The sequence below is a fragment of the Danio aesculapii genome, chromosome 15 (genome assembly GCF_903798145.1).
Source record: "Danio aesculapii chromosome 15, fDanAes4.1, whole genome shotgun sequence".
Classification (NCBI taxonomy): Eukaryota; Metazoa; Chordata; class Actinopteri; order Cypriniformes; family Danionidae; genus Danio; species Danio aesculapii.
The window spans coordinates 21143842-21158629 of record NC_079449.1 but is presented as its reverse complement, the minus strand read 5'-3'; positions in this window follow the sequence as shown (position 1 = coordinate 21158629).

Genomic DNA, 14788 nt, shown 5'->3' with positions numbered 1-14788 from the left:
TGGGAAATCGCAATATTATGTATTTACTTTTATTTTTGATTAATACAAGGCATTCTTTGCTTAATGTAAGCATAATTTTTCTGTTTGTGTGGTTTCTAAATGCTGTATACCTGCAGATCCAGAGTAGTGCTGAGGTGTCTGTGTTTTTATTACTTTCTTGTTAAACCAAACAGCGCATCTCTTTGACCACAGGATGGCACTATGATGTCAGGACTATTCCTACAGCTTCTTTCTTTGTTCTCTTGCCAACACATGTTGTGCTGTTTTTCTATAATTACTAAGAACAGAAAAAATGTATCCTCGGGTTAAAATAAATAGCCTTTCACAGTTAATTTAATTGACTTTTTGCACATAATCGAGGTAATTCTGTCTCTGCCTCCGTCACAAACAAGAATAACAGTGCTTGTGCAAACGTTTGCCGAGCAGACGTCTACATTGTCAGAGAGTTTGTCGAACAAACGGCAGTTTTGTGACCTAACTGCGGTACTTATTTTATCCCAAATTATATTGTTTTGCAAATAAATGTATTTCCTGGAGAAATAGGAAGTAGGTTGCAAATGCTCATGCACACACATTTTCTCGTGACCCAGTCAGGCTGTTAAGAATGGCGTATTCAAGCCATACAGCGAGACTTTCAACGCATGCCCGCTTACTCTCTCTGAATATCCACATTGAGTGTCACTACAGCGGCATGGTGTAAATTGAGGTCACAGTCACGCTTTGTTTTGTATGCTTCTCAGACTAACTTCTTAATCATCTGCCCCCCTCTCTCTCTCTCTCTTTCTGACACACACACATTCACAGCCGTCTGGTGGCAGTGTGTGTATCAGAGGCGCTGCTTTTGGTGACAGCGAGTGCTGTGTCCCTGCCGGCCCAGGGCAGGTACCCCATGCTGACGTGTTTAATTGTGTGCGTTCCCAGTCCGCTATGACAAGTACGTGTTCGCATCGTGCCAAGAGAACAAGGGCAGCCTCGTCAACGCGTGCCACTATGTGCTGCCACATGAGAAGGTGGTCAGAAAGATCTGGACACAAGTAACTGTGTTCAGACCAAAGGAATGGCTTGAGTCGTACAGTTATATCTGAAAAAAAAAAAAATCAATTAAACATACTTCAGCTTGATATGTTGCTTCATACAGTACAGCATCTATCTGTCAGTCTTTTTTTTCAGTGCCAAGCAATTGAGATGTTTATTTAAAGACGTATGTAGATCTGTAGAGAAGGTTGTTTATATGCGGTATCTTTATTCACACTCAGAGTATTTGATTTCATTATAACCTTTTATACATATATATTTGACATATAATAATTAGTTTCAAACAAATATTTGCTACAGTAACTATCATCAAGGCGTGTCCAAACTCGGTCCTGGAGTGCTGGTATCCTGCAAAGTTTAGTTCCAACCTGGGCTAGCTAATCAAGCTCGTGTTAAGACAAATTGGAGCTAAAATCTGCAGGACACCGGCCCTCCAGGACCAAGTTTAAACACCCCTGGATTAAACCAAGTGGATGAATGCTTCTTTTTTATGTGTAAATATATATCCACAGCCTTTCAAAGGATTGCATGTGGAAACAGTCAAAATACGCTTGAGACATGCGCACAGAGAAGGTTCAACCTTGTATTCTTTCAATCCAGATATTAACAGCAACAAATATATCCTTGTGTTTGATTAAAAGACTTGCAGGTGCCTTATATACCTTCACATCTTCAGTCACCAATATAGATGCATGCTGTTTTTGCCATCTTCAGGTGCATCCAAAATCTTGTTACTTGGTACTACATTTGAACTTGAACTTACTTCATTATCATAAGAAAAGTAGTTTCTATTCCTATATAGTATGAAAGAACTTCAGACATACTACATCTACCATGTTGTTGTCATAATCACGTGACCTAGCTATTTAATATGTGTCTCTTCACTTGCATTTATAAAGTGCATGTGCAATTTGTACATATTCTACATACATTGTCACTCAAAATCACACAAAACTGGGCAGTGTATGAACAGTACATATATGCTGTTCTGATGGTGAAACTTGCATCAAGTGCACTGTATGCACACCCTTTCGAATGAGTAAGAATGTAATACATATGCAGAACACATTTTTTTATTATGCTCTGCTTTTGTTTTTTAATATAAACACTGGATGCTAGACTGATATCTTTGACCAGTGTGCTCATGTTATTAAAATTAAAAACAAAGACTTATGTTTTATTTCCCATTCCACCGCTATGTTTTCATTTTCAAAGTAAAAACACATTTTGTGCGAATGGTCTCTTACTGTCGGACACCTAGTGGTGTGGATGCAGTATGTAATATAAAACAAGTTAGAATGTTTTTAGCCGTGCTGTAAAGTAACAAATTACAAATACTCAAATTACTGTAATTGATTAGTTTTTCTCAGGAATTGTAATTTACTAAAAATATAGTTTTTAAAATGTGTACTTTTACTTTCCCTTGAGTACATTTTTAGTGCAGTATTGGTACTTTTACCAGTAATATTTTACTTCAATTAAAATAGAATTTTTTTTCTTGTCTATGATGGGATTGGCTTTGTAGATAAATCAGTCCTGCGATTCCGGTCCAATCAAATCACACATAGAAAGTGAATCACATCATACTGAACAACTTTTAAGACATGGGAACATTATAAAAGCAGCAAACCGTTTGGAAACATTAAAAGTGTCCAAGAAGATGTCCAAAATCTTTACATGCAACGACCAAGAGACTGTTTAGACTGCTCATCGCTGAATAAGATGACGGATGTTTACTGTATGATGACTGAAATTGTTATGTTTGCATACACGTGCACAATTTGCATATTAACGCATCAGTATTTCACAGCGCAATACTCACTACTCTTGAATACTTTTTAAAGAGCTACTTTTTACTCATATTTTGAGTAATATTTACAACAGATACTTTTACTCACACTACATTTTTGGGCAAGTAATGGTACTTGAGTATAATTTTCTGCACTATTTCCACCACTGGTTTTAGGCTCCTGATTTAAGTATTCATTTTCGTGATTGTAAATCATTTTACACAAACGACTAACATTCAGTGTATTTTTATTTAGCAAGGATGCTTTTACAGTATATTTAGCAAATGATACAGTTAAGGCTAATACATTGTTATAAAAAAGTTTAAATAAACACAAATTTAAAAAAAATTCCTGTTTATTAAAAATAACAATTAAAATGCATCATCCACACTAAAAAATAAGCATGACCATTTTCAAAATAAAAATATACATTTTTTTTTCTCAAGGACCAAATCAACAAGACCAAAGGAATGGCTTGAGTCATATTATGTACTGTAGCTACTTGTAAGAAACATCCAATTAAATATGCTTCAACTCGGTATGTAACAACATATATCTTTCATCCTATTTCCATTTCCAAGAACCTGATCCAGAGTCTCGGATCTGTTTGGATGAGGACTTTTGTAGATGAGAGAAAGTTGGGTTGTGTTTGGGTTCCTGTCCTCTCATCTGCTCTCCTCTCCTTCTGTCTGGGATGGTAAATAAGGTTGGGTGTGTGAGAATCTCATTACCAGGACACAAAGCGGCATTTCCTCTGAGGATTGAGTGAGGGAGTGAAGGAGGGAGGAAGGGAGGGAGAGAGCGGGGCGAACGGCCAGGCTCAATCACGACCACGCTGATGGGGAGGGAGAAGGAGGCAGCTGGGTTCCCGCTCAGGCCTTCAATTTCCTCCACAGTCCAGCCACTCAAGTGTGTAATTACTATGGGGTGTCATGAAGGTGCGATTCCTTCTCCTTGTAACACTCACCCCCTTCTTGCCTGCACGCCCCCCCCCCCCCCAGCACCTCTCAGCTCCCCACGTCTCCTGCATTCACCCCCAGTAAACACCCCCATTTCATTTCTGCCCCAGGTGAGGGCACTAGATCCAAATACGTCAGGTGCTGTGATGGACATCCCAAAGCACACCCTGTCCAAACACTGAGGTGTATTGCACCCCGCCAAATCCACCCCCCCCCCCAACCCCAGGCCAGCACATCCCCCCCCCTGTCCACTTTCACCTGTACATTTACACAACATTGTGCTTAAAAACTGAAAAGTTATCCCTTTCTTGCTTTTTGAAAAGTTCCTTGTACAGATGTCAAAACAGTCATCCATTACACCAGTGGTAGGGAACCTATGGCTTGCGAGCCACATGTGGCTCTTTGACCAGAAATATGTGGCTGTCCAGCTGTCTCCCTTCAATAATATTTTGTAGTTCAAATCCAAAAGTTTCCTATTAAAAATACAGTTACAATTAGTGTAATTTTTTTCCAGTACAATGAATAAAATCTTCACAATAAAAGCATGTTTTGATCTATGCATTTGTGTGGCGATGTGGATAAACTTGGATGGCGGCACTATTAAAAGGCAAACAACTTATGTTTCTAAGGTAACATCCTGCGTGTAAATTCAAACAGCATTCATGATTGGTGATGGCGAAAATAAAAAAAATCTGAAAGTTGTCCTTTCTTCATTCATGGACTTATATTTATTTATTTTTGAGTTGTGCACGGACATAAATAAATATTTAGTTTAAACCTGTATTATTTATAGTAGTAATACATTTGTAGTAATTTTTAAAAAAAGCCATTGATATACAGTTGAAGTCAGAATTATTAGCCCCTTTTGAGTTTTTTTTCTTTTTAAAAATTTTTCCAAATGATGTTTAACAGAGCAGGGAAAGTTTCACAGTATGTCTGATAATGTTTTTTCTTCTGTAGAAAGTCTTATTTGTTTTATTTCGGCTAGAATAAAAACAGTTTTAAATTTTTTAAAAACCCTTTTAAGGTCAAAATTATTACCCCCTTTATATATTTTTTCGATAGTCTACAGAACAAACCATCATTATACAATAACTTGCCTAATAACCCTAACCTGCCTAGTTAACCTAATTAACCTAGTTAAGCTTTTAAATGTCCCTTTAAGCTCTATAGAAGAGTCTTAATAATATCTAGTAAAGTATTATGTACCGTCATATGGCAAAGAAAAGATAAATCAGTTATTAGAAATGAGTTATTAAAACTATTATGTAAAAATTACGCACATTCAGTCATGTAGTCCACCACTGTTTTATTGGTTGTAAAGCCGCCTTTCCACTGCACACAACATTTGTCAGTTTTGTCATGCACCATGGGAGAGAAGCTGTTCTCGCAGTGTCCGAAATAAAGGAGTGCAAAAGCAAGAGCCTTTACTCTCCGTGTGTTCACCATGGTTGAATGAATGGAATTCTAGAAACTCATAGAACGCTAAAAATTTTTGAGGGGATGTGGAGACAACATTATTAAAAAAAGATTTTTTTTTTTTTTTTACTCATTTATGAATAGAAATGTTTTTTTTATATAGACTCAAAATTCAAAGATTCAAAAAATATTGAAAAAAACTATTTCTCATCTCGTGCGCACAGACCTGCTTGGACAACACTGGAATACATCACATCCGGTCGGCCAGTCGCATACAGTCTAGTCGCAGGAGTTTAAATATTTCAACGTTTCCGCAGCTCAAATTCGGATCTGAATTTTCCGCATACAGAGATGATTGGAACTCCATGCAGCTCCCGGACTACACTCCATTGGAAATAAGTGACTTCCGGTCTGTCGCTTGTTATACAGTGGAAAGGCGGCTTATGTACCTGCATGCCTATAAACTTACATATGCATGTGCCTGATTTGACTCAACAAATCACATTTTTGTGGTCTACACAATGTTGCTTTCAAAAACCTGCACTTTAAAACCTGTTTTCAAACAAAAAAATGTTGTTGTGTAAATGCACCCAGTGTTATTTGTGGCTGTGTGGCATTAACATCAATCAATAAGTGCTTTGCTAAATAGGCTGAACGGGTAACACTAAATTTAAAAATAAATATTGTATGCCTGCAGGGACTGATTTCAATTATGTTCACAACAGTTTTGAACATAATATATAGAAATATAAGAATCAAACTCGGGTCGCCGTGAGCATGTTGGTGCTATATGTCGCCGCACAGAACCACTAGGCTATTGGCACCGATATAGAAATAAGTTTTAATCACCAATTCAGCAAATGTCAAATGCATTCTATGTAATTAATTTTATATTGCTTTTATTTTAATTTTATTGTATTTATGCGACTTATGAATATATTTTATTCATTCATGCATTTTCCTTCAGCTTAGTCCCTTATTTATTAGGCATTGCCTCAGTGGAATGAACCGCCAACCATTCCAGCACATGTTTTACGCAGTGGATACCCTTCCAGCCACAACCCACACTGTAAAAAATATATGATCAATCATGACAGCATATGTAACTTATTAAACTAAATTAATCCTGTTCTAACTTAATTTTATGTTTTGGAATTAAGTTTATTAAGTCTTTTATTAAGTTATGGAAGCAGTTTTAAGTCAGTTTAACATAGTATAATTTTGATTCAGCTTAAAAATTTAAGACAACCAGGATTATTTTATAGTGCAGTACTGGGAAACACCCATTCACTCACGTCCATACACACACTCATACACTATGCCTAATTTAGTTCATCCAATTCACCTATACCACATGTGTTTGGACTGTGGGGGAACACGTGGAGGAAACCCATGCAAACATGAGGAGAACATGCAAACTCCACACAGAAATGCCAACTGACCCAGCCAGGGGCTTGAACCAATGACCTTGCTGTGAGGCGGCAGTGCTGACCACTGAGCCACCGTGTCGCCCTCAAGCTATTTCATTCATATAAATTTTCTATAATAATCTTTAGCAATGATTTTGTCTGTAGGCACAATGAAATGTCAGTGTAATACTGAAGCTGCAAGCTGAATGCAATCCATGTAACATCTCTCTTTGTATACCCACTAGGTTGTTCCCACATATTCTCTGAACCACTGCACTTGCTCCCCACAATCATCATGCCAGTTTGGCTCAGACAAGCACAGAAACACACAGCGTCTCAGTGCAGCCTCTCCAGCGTGCTACAGCAGACTGGCACAGCCATGCATGTGTTTGTGCCTGTGTGTGTGTGTGTAAGAAAGAGCTTGTTTGAGTTTCTTTGTGCATTGCGGCTGGCTCTGGTGCTTTGAAGCTGCTCAATGACCGCACAAGGCCTTCTCTCAGCGGGTGGCGGTGAGCGATGCACGCTTGTCATTTGTATACAGCTGTTTCTTTCATCTGGTCCTCCTCCATCTCTTGTAGCCCTCCCAACCTGCACCATCCCGCTCCTCTCAGCCTCCACCAAGCCGTCTGCCCTTTCGCAACTGCAGCGGCATTTACTGACAAAGACCAGAGTGATCATCAGCTTACTGATAAACACGCTAAACACATAAACATGGCTAGCCTCTGCTCCCCAGCTGCCTTGTACCCAGCGTGCAATGCCCGGACAGACATGAGAGTTTGGGGTGGGAGGTTGTTTTTGGAGCTTTCTCACTATCAGCCCTAAATGCTCTGGCCCAGCTCTCGGTGAGAAACGGGATGCAGGTGCTCTGTAGCGGGTGTCAATTGCTGCTAATTGGTGCAGCAGTGCATAGGCAGTAAATAAAACCACTGTGTTGTGTTTGGGTGTTTTTATGTGGCAGAGTGTTAAAGTTGTGGTTAGGGTGTATGTATGAAGTCAATATGTTTTTTTGTACCCGTTGTATTTGACTTGACTTGAGATTTTTTTTCCCTAAACAATGATGCTGCTTGTACATCGTCTTATTATCTTTTGGGAGAAGCCTGTGTCATTTCCAGTCAAAAACAGGGGTCAAAACAGAGTTTGCCAAATGTATAATTTGGGCTTGACATAATATTTATAATTTAAGTATTTGTACAAAAGATTAAATTTATCGTGCTAATGTGTGCTACTGAAAACTAGCTGCTCTTTAAACTTGAGAATATATTTGTTTTATTTGATGTTTTAAAATAACCCACACGGAAAGAACCTATATAAACATATATGTCACATATATTAAACACAATTATATATATGCCACATATATTAAAAACTTATATCAAAACCTATATTAAAACATAAATGTTTATATAGACTGTAAAACCCAAAAGGTTAAGGTAACTCAAACCGTTTGCCGATTGCAACAAACCATTTAAGTTTAAAAACTAATCATACACTCTCAGAAAAAAGGTACACGGGGGTACAAATAATGCTCCTTAAGGAACAGTTTTTTACCTTTGTAAATGTTGTACCTTATATGGTACAGAAAAGACCTCTTATGATACTGTTCTGTACCTTTTATGGTACAATTGAAATGAAGGTACACAATAGTTCTCATTAAAAAGGTACATAAGTGTTGGACAATTCCTACTTTATTACAATACCTATGAAAATAAATATTACTGGAAGGGCAAAGTGATTTTATGAATAATTTCCATATTAAAACAAGAATCATCATTTAAAAGTTTATGTTTAAAAAACTCATAAACATTAATTATTAAGTTCTATAATACAAAACAACTGGTAAAACAAAACTATAGGTATTGTAAACTAAACATTTAAGGTATTTTAATAAACATTTGGTAAGCATTTTCTGATAAATACATTTTCATTACTGATATCTGCAATTTTTGGTGTTTGCTGGCAAAAGTCTTGCATATGCAAAGTGTTCATGCAGACATTTTAGTATTGTAAAACTAATCAAACATTGTGCATATCTCGTTCAAATACTTTTGCATAGTTTTATTTCTATTTTAAAATTAAATAAAATGAACTTTTAAGTGATTACAAAGGTATTATGTGAAAATTGGAGAAAGAAAATGTTTTATATTGTACATGGGAGAATGTGTTTCTGTAACATTTTTGTGAAAAGTGTTGTCAAATGTTTAGCATTTCTTTTTTATTGTAAATGTAAAAGGTGCATTTGCACAAAAAGAAACTTTTTTAAAAAACATTATATAAAAATGTATTTGATGTTTTATATTTACTCAAAATAAATCGACACATTTTGGATAAAGCAAAATGCCTTTAAATAGTTCTTGAAGGAACACATTTGACACTGTTAAGGTACAAAGTGTTTTGTCACTGTAGCGGTACCTTCATGGATCAGATTTGTATCTTTGATGAAGGTACAATATTGTATCTGCAGGTTTTAAAAACAAAGGTACATTTTGGTTTCCCATGGAAGCATATTCTTAGAGGTACAAACTGCAATGGTACAAATTTGGCAGTGGCATTTGTACCGTCTTTGGTACAACATTGTACCATTTTTTCTGAGAGTGTAATGAGCACTGTGAACTTAATCCATTTGAGTAAATGAAGCAATTTGAGCACAGTAAAACCCAATAAATTAAGAGAACTCAAACCAACTGTAAAACCCAATAAGTTAAGGCAACTCAAACTGTTTGAGGAAACCGATTGCAACGAACCATTTGAGTTAAAAAAACTAATCTGAGTACTGTGAACTTACTCCATTTAAGTTGAAGTAATGAAGTATTTAATTAACTCATTACCTTTAACACTGAGTTAAAAACTCTTTTCAAATCAGTAGATTTAACGTTCAGACAATTTTGAGTTAACTACACTCATTTCATTTGATAAAGCTGACTTGGGTTTTACAGTGTAAGTTCTTTCCGTGTGGGCTCTCACTTATTTGTTATAGTTAAATTCCATAACATGCCAATTACATGTGATACCAATTTCAAGTATTCACACATACATATGTTTTTTGCATTTTTTTTTAGTTCTTAGTTATTGCCTTGATAATATAAAATTTTAATTAATTAAAAAAGGTATCATGTATGACAGTTGCCAAAGTGAGCTATATAGCAGACATATCTTGTATACACAGCTTATATGTGGATATGAAGAAGCAATACAGGAGACCCATATGGCCTGTATATGCACATATATGCACCTCAGTTTTGCCTATATGCAGCATATATACGCATCTATGCAGTGTATATATGATTATATATGTGCATATTTGCTGTATATAGGTTTCATATATGCGCATATATCATTTCCATGTAGGAAGATAATATTAAGAAAACATATTTCCAGTATATGGAACTTATGTTTAGTTAAATGAAAAACTCATATTGCCCACATGACCATGGCATTTAAAAAATTAGAAAAACTCACAGTAATTTCAGCTTCAAAATAATTTACATAATGTACATAGTGCTAATGTAAACTTAGCATAGCCATGGACTTTAATGGCATGTTACATTTTTTCCAAGTCAACGGGTACAATGAAATCTGCTGTGTTGGTCCCTTTCTTTTACTTTATGGCTTTTTAAAAACAATTTTTTTCAACGCATTTCTTGCCTAAATTCAATCAATACTGACCCATTTCCCTTTGATTACTTTGATTGATGTGTGTAATTTTTTCGGTGGTATTTGCTGTGTAGTCAAACCAGAGTGATGACTTAAATTTGTATCGGCCAGAGGTGATTTAGCACAACAAATAAGGAGACGCTCATCTCAACCCTATTATAAGGTTTTGATTAAAAGTGGACAGCTGGGAATGAGTTGGATACATAATCTGTCTGCGCTTACGTTCTCTGACGATTCTGATACATGAACTGCGAAAAAGAAAATCAACATCAGTTGTGTGTTAATCACGTACTATACGTTTGAATTAAACATATATGGAACGTGGAAAATAGAAAGTGATTTAGCGAAGTAGGAGAAATTTGCTCTGGCACATGAGGGAGAGTAATATTGACAGATAATGGCTTTCTTCTCTCTTGATTGGGTCGTTCTGAGCCTTGTTTTTTATCATCCTCCAATATCCATTGTCATCTAAGCAGTGAATACTGTTTATGAAATAATTGCTTTATTTTGTGTAATCGCTTTTCCATTATTCAGGATTTGCTGATTTATTGTTCATGAAGATGTGTTTATATGTAAGACTTTTATTACTAAACAGTTTTCCCAGCCGTGCTTTTTTTTTTAGATCTGTGTGTCCTTTACAGAAAGGGAAATGGGAGTTCTGGGAAGGTGTCACTACTCTAGATCTTCATCTCTGGTTCTTCCACTCCCACATGTACACAGGTCACTGGTTACTGTTATTTACACTCTTTCACACTTCCTTTGCCTCCCCACATCCTTCCCTTCACTCCCTGTCCATCACTGTGATGGAAAGGACACACACATTTAAGTATATTTGATTTTATTTGTCTGTCACAAAGTCTAAACTCAGAGTTTAGGGTGACTGTCAAAGGCATAAATGTTTTTGATTATAGTGTACGTCAGTTGCTCTGGCTGTAACCCGTTCCACCCCCTTCACTCTGACTCTGTGGTTTGGCCCATTTCGGTATGCCAATATTGCAGTGATTTGGTCTCTAGATGCTCTCAGTTTGGCAGGACCGCAGTGACATTTCTGAAGACAAACTGAGTGGTGTCTCTTTTTCTGACAATATCAGGACAAGGTAGCAATCAGAATTTGGGAATTCACTTTTGAGAAGACAGTATGGTACTTTTGCTGGTCAGAAGGTGACATCAAGATTTACTGACAGAGTTTAGAGAGTCTTAAACTGACAGTGGAGCATTTTTTTATGGTCATGTAAATCCAGAAATGTTTTTGGACCACAAGTATAAAAGTATACAAGACTTGACTTGATTTGTACACATACTGTACATCCAGCATCTAAAATTAACACTCAACTAATTACAAAAATCAGCGCTAGTGAGTATATGAAAATATACAGAACTTAAAAAGAACATTGATAATAATGGACTCAAGGCAGGGGGGTTGCTAGACATAAAGCTCTACTGGGGCACGCCCCCCTTCCTCAAAAAATAAATAAATAATAATAATATAAAAAAAAAAAAAAAATATATATATATATATATATATATATATATATATATATATATATATAAATATATATATATATATATATATATATATATATATATATATATATATATATATATATATATATATATATATATATATATATCATATTTATATATTTTTAAATACAAAAAATATAAATAAATAAAAATATAATTTTTATTGTACAACTATTATTCTACATAAATAACAAAAATTTATCCTAAATGTAACTGGAAAACAACGTAAAGACACAACTGGAGTGATTCTAAGATCATTTAAGAAAACCTTCACATGAATATTAATTTTATTTGAATGAAATTCTATAGACAATTATATAGAATACAAAAGATATGTTTTATAGAATTATCTGTTGTTTTAGACTTGACACATGGCAGAGAATTAGGTTTATTTAGTCTTACCTCCCTGACTCATCGTCCCTCTTACTTCATACAAAAAAAATCTATCAGTTGGCTTGCTTAGTAAGATCACCATCATATTATTTAAACTTTAGTTTTGTCGACTTGTAAAACTTACTGCGTGCCGTCACCTACGCATAAAAGGCTGTTACGCCGGTTTCACAATGCATGAGTGGCGCGAGAGCAGCAAGTACGTTTTTTTGTCATGCACGTTAACAACTGGGAGTCACACCAGGATATGACCAGCGTGTCGGGGTCCAGCAGGAGCAGTGTGTGAGGCGCTGGTGGTTTTCTGCACACATGCGGAGATGCGCCAGTTTGCTTTTTGATTAAACTACATTGCTTTCACCAGCGTTGGTTTGGTTGCACATAGAGAATAACGTCTTTATTCTGGGATTACCACTCTTAATAAATACACTTTTCATATGAAGTAAATCATATCTCAAACTGGGCACTGGGGATTTTTACTGGGTCATGTGCCCCAGTAAATTGGGTCTAGCGATGCCCCTGGCTCAAGACAATAAAATGTTTTTTATTTATGGTTTTCTGAGTCCATCCATCTATCCTTAGATTTCACAGACCTGCTACAGTTCGCTCCCTCTGGGATTAACAAACTCCAATTTATTAAATGCTTTTTATGATTTTGTCCAAGTTTTTGCCATGTTTTTCCTGTTTCACCATCACCTTTTTTGGACAACAGGGAGTTAAAGAAATATTTTCTGCCGCCCAACCTCGTTCTGTCTCCTTAATTTCTGAAGTCCACTTGATTGCCCCTGACCAGCATGGATAAAACCCCATTATTTTCAAGAACGTCAAGATGCATGTGTATAGTTTTGATGTAATTTCTGCGGCCCACCCATTTCCCATTCTGAAACGAATTTGAGATGGAAATGGAACCAAATTTTGGACTGGAACGCTGAAGGAAATGAAATATTTAACAATGGTAATTTTCCTTACTCAAATTTGCTAAATTGTAGAGGAGCTGGAGCTGGAGGAGCAATTTAATGGGGAGGCAGAGTACAGGAGCCCTCCCAATCAGACATGCTGAGATTTAGTCTTAAGTTGGCCTTTTTCCGCTTTCGAGTGCAGGCAGATGGGCGCTGAAATGGTTTTGAGAGGAAAAGAATGACACAAGCCGAACATGGTCAAGTGAACGTGTCTAACAATCACCAAACCCTTCAGTCAGAGCTCACACACTCTGCATCTTTTCATTTTAATGTCTGTGTGGCATCACAGTATATGTGACATATACAGTGCCCTCCTATAATATTGGCACTATTGGTAAATATGAGCAAAGAAGGCTATGAAAAATAAAATGTCTTTATTTTTTTAAGCCTTTGATAAATATATATGCCACAATTATTGTCACCTCTATCAAATCATACTAGTTAAATTCAGGTTAAATACAAGTTTTACTGATTGATATTTAACATTTTAGTAGATTAAATACAAGTTTATACCCATTGATAATTTGCATTTCCTAGTACACCTGTGTAACCAGAAAAATGTTCAATCACAACCTCCTGTTTCACAGGAGTGTAAATATGATGGAACATAATGGCCAAACTCACTTAGGCTGCGTCTGAAATAGTCTACTACTCAGTAGGTACTGCATTTGAATTTAAATGTACTACTCGGCCATTAGAAAAGTACGTTCTATACAGTCTGAATATCAGTAGTATGAATGGAACTCGGACATACTACATCCGTCATTTTGCCATCAGCATCATGTGACCTACAGTACCTGCGTCAGTTGCATCGCTTCTCTCACATTCATAAATTCACTCACAGTGCATCATGGGATAGTGTAGCATCCATCCGAAGCACACTTTAGAATCTTGCCGGAAATAGTAGGTCATCCGGGTACTTCTCATGTACTGTTTTTCCAATTCTATGAATTCGGACATGCTACTAGGCTTACATACTTTTTTCAGCGTACTATATAATATAGAAGTATTCGATTTCGGACGCAGCTTTAGGCTCCAAAATCTGCCCCTATAACATTAAATAGAGCACTTTTGAGGGATCAGCCATTTGTAGTGTTACTTAAAACTGTAGTGGACTTTTTTAAGTGCACTCAGTCAATCAAACCACACCTGAACCACAATAACGAGTGACGTACACGGCTAGAGAATGCCCATAATGCACTGTAAAAATATTAAAATTGTTTGTACACATAACAAAGATCTAAATGCTTTGTTTCATCACTACTAGACAGCTTGCTAAAAAAGCTTGCTGTAGTTTGCAGTTTAGCTTAACAACATTGGAAGTGCCAAAAACAATGAAAATGCCCATCTCCACCATCAGTGCAATAATTACAAAAATCTAGTAAACTGGAAGTGTTACGAATCAGCCTGGAAGAGTATGTGTGCCTGTCCTTATCACTGTTTGGAGGATGGTTTGAGGTGAATCCAAAAAATCTCCATGAATCACAACTTGACAATTGCAGAAGTTAGTTATGTCAGGATGCGTCTAAAACTACAATCCAACATCACCTACATCACCACAAACCCTTTAAAAGGGTTTCAAGAATAAAGGTTTAATTGCTCATATACTAAAGGTGCCAATATGAATGGAGGACACTGTAGCTGTTCAGTGTGCT